Here is a 14,576-nt window from a genome sequence, read left to right on the forward strand (position 1 = left end):
GCATTGGAGACAAATAAGGAAAAGTGAATACATGCATGGTAAGAATACACAGGCAGATGTATGCCTGTACTTTCAGACATATGAATGCAGATTATTACTTTACTCACACATATCTTACATTTGTACTAATGCAAACAATTATTATCTCATATACATATATTTCTACACAGATTTGCATACAGAAAAGTGTATGAATTATTTTGTATTATTGTAGTAACATTATAAATGTATTTCTGCAGGCACACATACTTCTTTTAGCTAATACCTTCAATTATGCAATGTTCTTGTATGCTTTGCCTATGTTAAATATGCCCCCTTCCCCAAAAATAATAATAATAATAATTTAAACTTACTATAGAACTTTGGTCTTTTGACTCAACCTTGTCTGCTTGCTTAGCCAACTGGTCCAACCTACGTTTCTTCAGGTTGTTGTACCTATGGTGGCACAGCTGGCCAGAGTAGCTGATCCCTGTCAGGGTTTCCAGGTGTTCACCCAACTCCTTCCAGATATCAGTCTTTTTCTAATCACTACGTCTAGTGTAAGACTCCATCTTATTCAGATATTACCCTTCAGAAGGTACAGTAGATCATGATGTTGGTCTCTTTGTCAGACTAGCCTGGAGTGCAGTTAAGACAGGTGATGTTATGGCTAGAAGTGCCAGTAACAAAATGAAGAAAGTATGAGCTGGGCTTTAATCGTCAAGTCTAGAACCACCCCTCTGGGAGCAGGGCTTTAATCGTCAAGTCTAGAACCACCCCTCTGGGAGCAGGGTTTTAATCGTCAAGTTTAGAATCACCCCTCTGGGAGCAGGGCTTTAACTGTCAAGTCTAGAACCATCCCTCTTGGAGCAGGGCTTTAATCGTCAAGTTTAGAACCACCCCTCTTGGAGCAGGGCTTTAATCGTCAAGTTTAGAACCACCCCTCTTGGAGCAGGGCTTTAATCGTCAAGTTTAGAACCACCCCTCTGGGAGCAGGGCTTTAATCGTCAAGTTTAGAACCACCCCTCTTGGAGCAGGGCTTTAATCGTCAAGTTTAGAACCACCCCTCTTGGAGCAGGGCTTTAATCATCAAGTTTAGAACCACCCCTCTGGGAGCAGGGCTTTAATCATCAAGTTTAGAACCACCCCTCTTGGAGCAGGGCTTTAATCATCAAGTTTAGAACCACCCCTCTGGGAGCAGGGCTTTAATCGTCAAGTTTAGAACCACCTCTCTGGGAGCAGGGCTTTAATCGTCAAGTTTAGAACCACCCCTCTTGGAGCAGGGCTTTAATCATCAAGTTTAGAACCACCCCTCTGGGAGCAGGGCTTTAATCGTCAAGTTTAGAACCACCCCTCTGGGAGCAGGGCTTTAATCGTCAAGTTTAGAACCACCCCTCTGGGAGCAGGGCTTTGATCGTCAAGTTTAGAACCACCCATCTGGGAGCAGGGCTTTAATCGTCAAGTTTAGAACCACCCCTCTGGGGTGTGACATTGCATTAACCAAACCCAGTTAACCTGCAGGAGCATTAGAGCATGTATGGTTATTATTGGAAAGTTTGGTTTAGCCATAAATGCTTTGTTATATACAATTTACTTATCGGTGCATACAAACAATATGCAACAATCATTTCTAATCATTTAATACTTATAATTGCCATTGTTGTGTTCATTACCTTAGTCATCGTTTTGGAAGTATAGCACCTGAATATTATTAATTCCTTCATTGCAGCAGAAAGGATATATTTTCTCTTTTTTTTTTGGAGGGGGTGCATAAATGCATATGCCTATGTGTGTAATGAGCAACTTTTATTGAGTAACAATTGAGTGAGGAGAAGTGACAAGGTGTGCCAGATGAGGTTAGCTGTGCTGAGATTGCACAGTATGGCTGCACTAACTGTAATGCATTTGACTCCATTTTGTTTAATCTGAATATCTTCACACTGGAACATATCTGAGCATATGTATGTCACTGCGGCACACTAAGGAAAGAGAGGAAGCAGTGTGGACAGCAGTAGACTATGCAGCCAACTGCAGCATGTCCACACATGTCTGAATCTGCATTCAGGAGCATCCAGGACTGATTTACATCCATTAACTGGAGGCTAAGCTCTCTCAACTCAGTACTGGCATAACCAGTCAGGAGGAGAAGGAAACCACACTCACTACAATTCCAGTCTCACATAGACCTACCACGACAGCAAACCAAACACATAATCACACAAAAACATACACGGAGGCTCTAAATAAAGATCTGCTGAAGCAGCAGAGACCTCCAAAGCAGACACCCAAGCAGCCGCTACCCCAAAACAAAACACGTGCATCACATATCTCACAAAGCCAGTGTGCCAAACAGTCACAGCCCTTAAGACTAAACAACACACCTGATACACTTGTAATAGGTGACTCTATCGTCAGGCACACTGACGTCCCGCTCACCAGGCTGAACAAGGAGAGGGTCACGGTGAGCAGCCTGTCGGGTGCTAGGATCCGCCACATAACACAAGCACTCAGGTCACTCCAAGGCAAGTACAAATATGACTCCGTCATTGTCCATGCTGGTGTGAATGACCTGAGACGTACCTCCCTGGACTACATGAAAAGAGACATAAAGGAGCTCTCTGAGCATGTAGCCCAGGCCGGTATGACCCTGACCTTGAGTAGCATCTTACCCTCACCAAGAATGATGCCACAATATGAAGACAAGATGATCAATTTCAACAATTGGCTTAAGTACTGGTGTCATTCAAAGGGGATCCAATGCCTGTCAGCTTGGGATGATATGCTCGACAAGCCACGATGCTTCGCTAGGGACGGCTTGCATCTGTCACCCCTGGGCTTTCGGATATTGGCAAAGGTTCTTGCTACCCCATAGTGCCTTTTTTTAGGCAAGGATCAAAAGACAAACCCACCTCCATAGGTATCACAAGGGATAAGAAACTAAGAGTAATGCTACTCAACGCCAGAAGTCTAAACCTCAAGATGCACGCACTCGAAACTCTCCTTAGCATGGAGAACATCGATATCTGTGCAGTAACAGAAACCTGGTTCAGGGCTCCCGAGAGCACCCCAGCACTACCAGGTTATACCTCATACCATGCTTTTCGGCCCCAAAACTTGGACCGAACCACAAAAGGAGGGGGAGTATCGATATTCATCAAAGATACCCACACCTCCAGGTTGGTGGCAAAGCACGAAGCATCAGAGACTATCCATGTGCAACTAACAGTGGGTAAAACTGCCTTCCAGTTTATAGCCTGCTACAGACCACCCTCCCAAACCCAGGAACCCCACTCGGCCTTCCTGAGAACACTGGAAAATATGAAGGTCTCTCCAAACACCATTATATTGGGCGACTTCAACTACCCATAGACTGAGAGCATTACTCTAGCTCCAACACCCTAGCCCAAAGGTTCCTAGAATTTATAAACTCAAATGCTATGGAACAACTTGTTACCACTCCCACAAGAGGGGAAAACATACTGGACCTGATCATCACCAACATGGGGACTCTATGCTCCAGACCAGAAGTGTATCCCTCACTGGTAAGATCAGACCATAAACTAATCTCACTGGATATTCACATCCTGACCCCACCCCCTGCCCAGAAAACCACAGTGAAAAACTTCTCTAAAGCAAATTTTACACTCCTCAAAACTGAGGTGGAATCCTTCAAAGCCCCCGGGCCTGTGGAAAATATGGCCCAGACCGCAGAATCCTTTATAAACGCATTCTATGAACACCTTCAGGAATGAATGGATCATGCGATCCCAAATAAAACCAAGACCCAATCCTCCAAAGGCAGACGTCCTGTCTGGTGGACCCCAGCCATAAACAAACTATACAATAGAAGGAGGAAGCTACTAAATGATAAAGCAAAATCCCAAAAAGGGAAGGCATCACTGATCAGTATTAGCAAAAAACTACGGGCACACATAAAATTGTCTAAGGCCAGCTTCGAGAGAAAAATTGCACAGGACACTAAGGATAATCACAAGGCTTTCTTTAGTTATGTTAGGAACCTGGGTGGTAATTCCCAGATATGCTCAGAATTAGTCCAAAATGACAAAAATACACCGAACCCACAGACATTGCCAACATCCTAGCTGACAGGTTCAGCGCAAACTTCTGCCCCCTCCCCACCAAAAGGGCAAATATCTATCCCAGCAGAGTGCTGCCCCCCTGACATCTCAGATGCTCAGGTAAGAGCCGCCCTCTCCAAAGCAAAAAACACAGCATCAACGGGACCAGATGGTGTCCCGGGCTGCATCCTACATGAACTCCAAGAAGAGCTAAACCCAAACATAAAACTACTGTTCAATCTCAGCCTTACTACAGGATATGTGCCCAAAGAGTGGCGTACAGCAACAGTGGTCCCTCTCCATAAAGGTGGTGCCTCAACGGATCCTGGAAACTATCGCCCCATAAGCCTGACTAGCTTGGTCTGCAAAGCTATGGAAAGGATCATCATGGACCTCATAAATAAAGATATTGGGGACCTACAAACACTGGATCCTACCCAGTTCGGCTTTGTTAATGGCAGATCCTGCCTCTTAAACCTGGTTGATTTCTTTGAAACAGTCACCAAGGCCATTGATGAGGGGAAGGTGGTCCACACAGCCTACCTGGACCTCGCAAAAGCCTTCGATACAATACCCCACTCGGGCATTATAGATAAGCTCACCAGCTTAAATATAAACCCCTATGTCACTAGATGGATTGCAAACTGGCTCAAGGACAGAACCCACATGGTTAGAATTGCTGGAGCCATGTCAGACTCCAAACCAGTTACAAGTGGTGTCCCACAAGGCTCATTCCTGGGACCTCTCTTGTTCGGTATATATTTCTCGGAGGTACAGGCCAACACAGAAGGACTGTGGCTGACCAAGTTCGCAGATGACTGCAAACTGGGCACCATAATCGACTCTCCAGCCGACACAAGCATCCTCCAAAAGGGCCTCATAGAAACAGACAACTGGTGCCAGAGCCATGGCCTCAAACTAAATGCCAAAAAGTGTATAGTCATCCCCTTTGGCAAAAACAAAGTGCCCACAAATTACCACATAGGTGGAAATCCATTAAGTACAGAAGAAGTAATTAGGGACCTGGGGACCCAAGTTGACAGCAATCTCTCATTTGACAACCACGTGGCCAAAGTGGTTAGAAAAACATTTTATATAGCCCACCTAATCATGAAGGGATTCACATCTAGATCAGGGGAGGTCATCGTGCCTCTTTACTCATCCCTCATCAGGCCCATAATTGAGTACAATGCCCCTTTTGGGATGTACCTTACCAGACACCTGCAGCAACTGGAAAGACCCCAAAAGTACCTCACCAAGAGGATCAAAGGGCTCAAACAGATGCCATATGCTGCCCGGTTAAAGAAACTCCAGCTCTACTCAGTGGCATACCGCCTGTTTAGAGGCGATCTGTACCTGACGTATAAAGCCATGTCCAACCCGGAATTAATGGACATGCTGCACCTCAGAAAATCCAAATCCCATCGAGCTACGCTCGAGACTTGAACCTCAGCACTGAAATAAACAGGACATGCTGGAGGGACAGATTCATAACCCAGAGGCTCCCTTCACTCTGGAATAAAATCCCAGTCCAGGTTAGGCAGAGTCCCTCATTGACTCTCTTCAAGAGGAATCTTGATGAGTGGATGGGAGATCGTAGGTTTACCCCGGGTATCACTTCTGTGTCACTGTTAGACAGAGGCACAGTATACTAACCTCGAAAAAGGGCATAGCAAAATAAATTTAAAATGGGTGGCGAAAGCCAAACACACTCTGGCTAGGCTTATAAATGCCCTAGGGCAGATAGCCTAGTATGAACTTATGAACCTATGAACCTATTAAGTGGCCATACAATTTTGAATATTATCGCACTTTATATAGATAAATGTAAAAGGTCCTAATTTGCATACAGAACATGTAAATGGACCTGAATTTACACACAAAAGTTGAATACTGCCAAATTAACATGCTATTATTGGTGGCAAATATCTTAGGAAACCACAAACTTCTTAAATTAAGAAAATATAATTTAATAAGAAGCACTTAAAATGTATAAATTTAATAAGTTAAATTTATGAAATGTTGCTTTTACTGATATCATGTGCATATTATGATGGCTAAGAATAAATACTGTGAAGCTAGCGTTGGAACTGGGACTTTGGTATGGGTAGTGGAAATGATTAATGATAACTGAGAAAAAAACATTTGTTACAATTTAGTGATTGTGTATACATGGTAAAAATACAGTCATTAAACTGATAAGTACTGCAGTGCTGAGGATGTTTTTTTAACTCGGCGTACATGTGTCATTTCTGAGAGATGTCTGAGTGTCACTGATAAATGAAAAATGATATGAATACTTGAGAATGGTAGGCTCCGCGGAAAGGGTGAATCTTGCTTTAAGGATGTGACTGTACTGCAACTAATGCTTTCACACAGCTTTACTTGTCTGGACTGTGTGTGTATGTACTAATGTGGTTTGTGTTACCTAATATTTTTAGGATGGTGGCACTCACACGTGGTCAGTGTTGTGTAGTTTGAATAATAATTACATCAAACAAGTTTTTTTTGTGTGTATGACTTTTGCTTTTTTATATTCAGTAATGATGCAAAACAAGGGATCAAGGCAGAAAAAGGCTAACTTCAATCATGAGGAAAATCGTGTCCTCATGGCTGCCCTTGGGACATATGGGAAAATCTGTTTGGTAAACAGGGCCCCAAACAAGCTGAGAGGACAAAAGTCTGGAATTGAGTTGTCTTTGACATTAATGTAGTGGGTGGCAGAAGCTGCATATTGACATAGTGCAAGAGGGGGGGAACTTATATGGTTGGACATGCTAAAAGCAAGACGAGGCAGATGGCAGCTGTCCATTCCAGTATTGGGGGAGTGGCCTCCATAAGAAACACCTTCTCTCTATCCATGGGGATGACCATAACACAGATAATGATGGTACTGGAATAATCAGAGGTGGTGTGGGCATTCACGACATCATCTGCTCAGGAAGGTTGGTTTAAAACAGTAGTATATATTCATACAGACAACTGAATGCTGACAATGAATATTTACATTAAACACATAACAATTACTATTAATATGTGAACCTTCTACATCAACACAGAATGACAATGAAGGCAGTGTGCATGATACATGTCCCCACACCCCCTTAATAAGCATACATTAGTGCATGCTATTACGTTATAAATAATGCTTTTAAATCATTTTTATAGCATCAGCATCAGAAACATACAATTCCACTATAGTAATTAATTTGAAGGAAATCAGCATCAGAATGTCTGTTGGTAATAATGGTGATGAACACATAGTTATATTTATGAGGCAGCCTGAGGAAAGTGGCATACAGTCCCCAAGTTTAATGGCAGGAGCTCACATCCCACAACATGTTAGTGACTCTGCAGGGAGTGACAGTGCATCATAACGTCAAGCACTTGCTGACATTGGACTAACGCATGTACATGAGGAACACACGTGCACCTGTACCCCAGTAACACCACACCCAGGTGAGCAGTTTAAGGATGATGGCAGGCATTTGGAGGTAACAGTGTCTATTGTGACACCTTTACAAATGGAAGCAAGGGATAGACATCTGTTACGGCTATCCCAGAAAACACAAAAAGCAAATATGCTGTGACATTGTTAGGGTAAGCACTGCCACATAAAGTCAGCTAATAATGGTCATAGCCCTACAGGGTACATGTGAGGATTTCTAGCACTACTTGGAAATGGCACAGAATATGGATAATGCTATGGTCACACTGATGCATAGTATGGTGGCACACCAAGCTCGGTGGTCACCTCTGTTTGTACACTGGTTAGGACTTACAAGACTCAAGCAGGAGTCAGTTTTGGAAACTGAAGAGAATGGGGTACTGTCTGAACTTTTGGGGGCAGATCACATGAGACTACAAGTGCTTCTCAGGAAAGTAATGTAACTAGCCGGGAGGATAAGCACAACAGATTTCATGTAGTCCACATCAGTGTTTGTCTAGAACTACCTGAACTTCTTATTTGAAGTCCAGATCATGTTCATAAAGCACTGCCAGATCAGTGTCTGCAGGGTCACTTGAATAAGTTATGTCACAACATCAAACCACATCCTCATACAGCTCTAACAATAGCCCCTCTTCAAAATCACTGCTGCTATCTCCTAGCCTACCCTTAGTAGATGTGTATGACTCGTCTGATCTTGAACTAGTGTGAACCATCTCTGACAGTTCTGTCACTTAGAATCTGACCTTCAGAGAACACCTGAATTTTTAACTAGAAGGGGAATAGGCTATTGAAAACAATGAGGGGTGGGGTTGGGACTCTTTACAACTGTATGCATTACATCCCTATAATGGTATTGCTTAGAACCTTAGGGAACTGTGGAAAGAAATCTGTGTGGCATAACATGAGATTGCAGTCGTTAGCACCGATACTCCATGAATTAACATTACTACAATGTAAAAGTATTAATACACAACTTTTCATGGAAACCCAGTAATGAGAAAATTACAAATTAAAATTAGCATCCTGCCATGTAAACAAGCACTGCTGACACTTCACCCTCACTGCTGCATGAATGATGATATTTTTTGTCTCTCAAGTCACAAATTATTGTGTTTGGCAAAATAAAAATAACCTGATGTACCTCAGCAAACAACATACTTTGATTGGATAAGAAATTGCATAATATATAAAAAAAACAATGCAATACATTTTCATTCAAATGCAGTGCATTAACTCATCAAATATTGAAATAACCATTTTTGCTAAATTATACCAAATGAGGACAATTAGTTCATGCATGCTTATGGAAACCACTTTAGCAGAATTTATTTTACAAAACAGTTAAAAAGGTGATTATCACTTATATGATGCCTTATAACATCACTGAACAGATGTCAGTGAGCACTCAGGTATAACTTCTACAAACAATAATTGAGTAACTGTTATGAAATTAAAAAAAATATATTTTAAGATGATAGAGAATGTCAGATGAAGAATGACAGCAGACCATGCAGCTCACGGAATATCCCACAGAAATCATTGCATGCATGAATTGCAACGTATGCATTTTTTATAAGAAGGGAAACACTAACCTGAATGTCATCGTCCATAGTTCTGGACTAGACACTGCCTCTTTACCTGCACAGCCATATGCCATGCATGAGCCTGCCACTTCTGGTTCCTCACTACTGCTGCTGGCTGGTCATCATTAGTCATAGTGGGACAGGAACTAGGAGCTGCAGTGACAGCATGGGTCAGTTCACCACCAGACAAGTACATGATCATTTTGTGCAGAGTGCAACATGCAGTAAACATCCTGCAAGCAGTAGCTGGGTCATATTGAAGGGCACCCACAGACTCATCAAGGCATCTGAAATGGCTCTTGTGGAAGCCAAAGACCCTCTCCATGATAATATGGGTCTGGTACAGGGATGTGCTGTCAATAGCTTCTGCGGCTCCACTTGGATTTATCACAAGTGTCTTGAGCCCTGACTCCAGCCGATATCCAGCATCACCTGAAAAAAAAAACAAGAGGAGGAGAAAAACCAGGAAGACAAAAAAAAAGTAAAACTGATTTAGTATTCAACAATACATTTTACCATGAATAATTAATTAAATATTAATAAAATACAACATAAAAAAAGAAAATAACTATTTTCCACTTACCAACAAGATGACCACTGGACATCCTACCATGCAGGAAGGGGTGGTAGAGCAAGCTAGTGGGCCAGATATGAGCAGACACATTGGTTATGCACCCCCATGCATCACACACTACCTGTCAGTTGATGGGATTCCTATTGTGGTACCATTCCCACTGTTGAGCAGAAGGGTCCCTAACTGCAACATTGGAGCAGTCTATTGCATTGACTACCTCAACAAAATGTGCCACTGCAGAAAAGGCATGCATTGCCCTGGCTTGGTGCTGAGGTGACACCAGGAAATAGATGTCCTGAGTCACACATTCTAAGAGTACATCCAGGAACTGCTGCAGTATCCTCAAGGCAGAAGCCTGTGAGATCTCCTATATATGCCCAGTCTGTCTCTGGAAGGTCTCCGTGGCAAGTAAAGTGAGGACTATACATACCTTAGGGTCCACAGGGATAGGAAGTTCACACACTCCTCTAGTACACCTATGGAGGGTCACACATATCCACTAAGAACATTATAATCTCCCTGTCCACTCTTTACATATTAAGGATTTCTTGATTTTCAAAGTTATGATGAGTTATCCTCTGTCTATATCTCTGTTATCTTGTCCAGTGAGTGCCACTAGCTGCAAGTGGTTTTGGCTTGGCTAAGACAAGGAACCCCCCCACCTGGAAATAGCAAGGCTAGCAGCAAGTGACAGCATTTTCATGGACTGCAAAGTACAAAGGTTTAGTGAGACTCCTGTTTATATAAAGTATCTGTCGACAGTGCAAACAAGTGGGAAAATTTCACTCTGAATTGCAAACAGGTGAGAGAATGCTTCAGTAGAATATGCTGGGTTGCATCATAACTCACTGTCACCTTATTATGAATTCACTTAGTTATGCTCATTTGAGGTCATTGCGCAGTCCCACAGGTGCCCTCTGTGAATCATAGCTTAACTGTGCACATTCGCAGACAGCTCAGATAGCATTAACACATCAACGTAATGACTATCACTATCACTCTCTCTGCCCTCAAGCATCCTAGAATATCAAGCAAATCAAGGTAACACTCTACGACACGAGTCTTTGTCTATCAACTTTGCACTTGATTGTTTCTGCATTTGTAATTTTTTTTCAGTTTTTTCTTTTCTGTGAACATTATGCCTGCAAAGCTTGGAAAAGTCTGTCTTTTATTCATTTCAGATGATATGTGGTTTGAATCATAATTCTTCCTGCACTGTTTTTACCTTAGCACTACTCAAACATTCAGTGACACTCATCTTGAATGTTCTGTCTGCCTCTCTGGGTACTTTGTAAACTGTCCTCCTGGACATCCTAATCAGGCAAGTTTGCCACAATTCTCTGTTAGGGCTTTTAGCTATGTGGTTATCCACATTTTCCATCTGCATTGTCTGACTTTTCTTAATTATGCTCACGAACACATAAGCAGTTTTTGTCCTATATGTTCCCGTTATCTGACATTGCAGAGCTATGACTTGAAATAATTGTGTGTATGGTTTATTCTTATGTATATAGCTCAACCAGAGTTGACCAGCAGAGTTTAACCTCAGGTAAGAATATAATGATATGCACGTGCAGTTTACTTAGCTTGCAGTTGAAAGACAATATTTTAAATATAGAATTAGATATCGTGCTAGACTTTGCTTCAGTGTCTTAACTAAAACATGATTGATTTGCAATTTTCCATATTCTCAGCCTGTCTTCTTGTAAACTCTTTTGACACTCATTCTCTGTTTTATAGCAAGGATTTTTTATCACACAGCTTAATTTTATGCATTCTGTCTGAGCTATTATTTTGCACAATATCCATGGATTGCATTTCTACTGCCATTGTAATAATTTCTGTCTACCATTTGGAATTCTTATCTTTAAAACGTTTTTACAAAATGGCTAATATCTGCACACATTTTGCAAATGTGATGATGTTTTCCTTTACACTGTCATTTATCAAGCATGTAACCACAACATTTACACTGGGTGTCATAGCTTCTTGCTTGACTCAAATGGTGACATTAGGTCGTGTTGTTTTTATTTTTATTATTTTTTTACATTTCACTCATGGTAGCCATGTTTTGCACTTCCAAGCCTTCAGACATAAACTGCCCATTCAACAATTCACTGATAACTGATATTTTTATTTTTCTGAATAGTCAAATCCAATTCTTTCAGCAATTTTTTTTATAATTGATTTAATTAGTTTCATGGTTCCTGATTTTGTAAGCCACAGTTAAGTCTGTCATTAATGAAACAGTTACACATTTTCTCTAATTCAGACTTTTATGCCATATCTTAACTGAAGAATGTATTTATCAGTGTTGTGTTGGACCCCTTTATTTGTGATTAAAAAAGTCTGCCATAGGTAGGTTTTTCTTTGGGTCACAGAACTATATCTGAAATTTAACTTAAATTACCATAAAACTATTTCTCTTCTTTGCCTTCTGAGAAAAAAAATATTAAATACCTTTATGGCTTCCCTGCCATTGATCTGAAAAAAATAAAGCAGACTGGACTTTCTCTGGTTTGCCTCTGAGACCGGTATAAGTGAGACAGAACTTAAACCTTTGATTCCAGGGCTTCCAATCATTGGACAGATTTCCCTGCAGCTTTGGAACTTCTGATGGTTAAATGGATGGCATATTGAGACAAAAAAAAAGGAAGTTCTTCTCAGAAATGGAAAATTGGATTTGGTGCACCAAATCAATAAGTATTTCTAATAAATTAATATTTTTGGCTAAAATTATGAAAAACATTGCTTGGAGTTCTTGTTCAGAAATAAAAATGGACAGACAATTGCACAGTAGTAAAATTCATTTTTGGAAAATTATTTTCCTGACTTAAAACTTTATTGTTTGGAGAACCAGGAAAAAATATGACTATCATTCTTGAACTCTGTTAAACTTGCAAATGCATATAATAAGCTTTCCTTACTTCTGACAGTATTTCAGATTTGTACTAACATGGGTGTTGACAGTTAATACATCTGACTAAGGCACACAGGCTTTAAGAACCTTAAGCAGTAGGGAAAATGCTGATTCTTCACCAAACCTTTACTCACAAATGCTGAACCTCACTTTGTCACCTGATTTGTACCCCATATCATTTCTAACTCTTAAAGCTTTACTTCTTCACATACCAAATATATGACGGCTGTATTTCAGTATGACAACATTAAGACCATAACATCTAAACTTCATAACATCTAAACCTCATAACATTGAATCTCAAAACATTGAAAACTACAAAGCAACTATAAATTACATCCCACACACTTACTATGTTTCTGCAGGGGGGCAAGCTCCCCTGCACCCCCATGTGGGGGGTTCTGCTCCCCACACCCCCTGTAAATTAAATATACCAACTCCGAGATCGCACTACAGTGGGGTTAGGAAATTAACTTTTCCCTCCACTGTAGTGCGATCTTGGAGTTGGTATATTTAATTTATGGGTTGTGTGGGGATGGAACCCCCCACTTGGGGGGTGCAGAGGGGCTTGCCTCCCAGCAGAAACATAGTAAACAGTGTGTGGGATGTTTGAAGTTTAGATGTTATGAAGAGTAGATGTTTTGATAGGTAACCACCACTTTGTGCCATTGTGTTAGACAGGCATTTCTTCAGTGTAGACATATTTTCATGTTTTTTCAGCATTTGTTGAGGAATTATATTTTAAGCGTTCTCTAGTAACCACTGTTAACTATTACATTTGATATGAGTTAGAGTTCAACCTATGCAATTATTGTTTGAATTAATTTTCTTGACAACTATTCTATTTTGCATTGCTTAGTTTCTTTAATTTCAATCAAGTCTGCTAGCACATTTGTCAAGAAAGATGTTATATGATCAGTTTTGAACACAATAGCTTGATTAAAATATAACTCTTTACGCTTCAGAACTGTGAAGTGCAGATTGATGGATAACATCAAGCCTGTTGTTGTCACATTTTTTCTAATCAGAGTGTAATAGAAGTGTCATACTTCACCCGAGAATAATCTTAGGGGACTGGCATATTCAAGTTTGGGAAGCTAGGAAGCATTTTCATTAAGGTGGGCTGGAGACCTTCACCACTGTGTCAGGTGCATTATCCTGACTCCTAAAACCTGATACAAAACAACACTGATACTTGGGTACAGTCATTGGTTAAATAACTTCCGCACCGAAATACACTGGCATCAAATGCATGGAAGTCCCTGAAATATACAGCCAAGGTCATATTAATTAATTAATTAATAAATTAATGTCAATGTATCAAGCCTGGCTAACTCGAATGTGTAAAAATCTGTTAACCAGTTTACTGTGTAATTTAATTTAATCCTGACTTGTGTTCAGGACTAACTTTAACCTGTGGAACTTGTTTAACTTGCTTACTTATGTAATCTCTGTAAATAATCTGTTTGTAATATGTAATGCTGGTATTATGTAATGCTGTATCTGCTTACCCTTGGAGCTTTTCTCCCCGGGCCTCCGCTGAAAATGGACATGCATCCAGTCGGACTATCCCGGTCAACAAATGTAAAATAAAATAAATAAATAAATAAAATATGTCCATAAATGGAAGTCATGGTTATCAAATCTAGTTTGGGTTGATTTATTTTACAGGTTGACTAAGGCTTCATATATTTATTTTAAATTGCATGAACAATTTGTGTATAAACAGATCTTCACATTCATAAATGACAGACACTTACCAAATCATTTTTAGGATGACTTTTGCACTGCCTTTAATACTTCCACTGCCTTATTGCAGGCTGCTGACCCTATCTTCTTGAGCATGGACAAAAGCCTTCTAACAGAAGTCTTATTCATCAGTGTCAGGAGGGCCTGTCATCATGTCAGTCACTTCCATCTACTCACCAAGTTAGCAAATATGGGTTTTGCTGAGGATCCTCATCAGCCATTCTATAACTATTTGTCACTC

This window comes from Protopterus annectens, chromosome 11.part0, assembly GCF_019279795.1.
Source record: "Protopterus annectens isolate FY-2018-M chromosome 11.part0, PAN1.0, whole genome shotgun sequence".
Taxonomy (NCBI): domain Eukaryota; kingdom Metazoa; phylum Chordata; order Ceratodontiformes; family Protopteridae; genus Protopterus; species Protopterus annectens.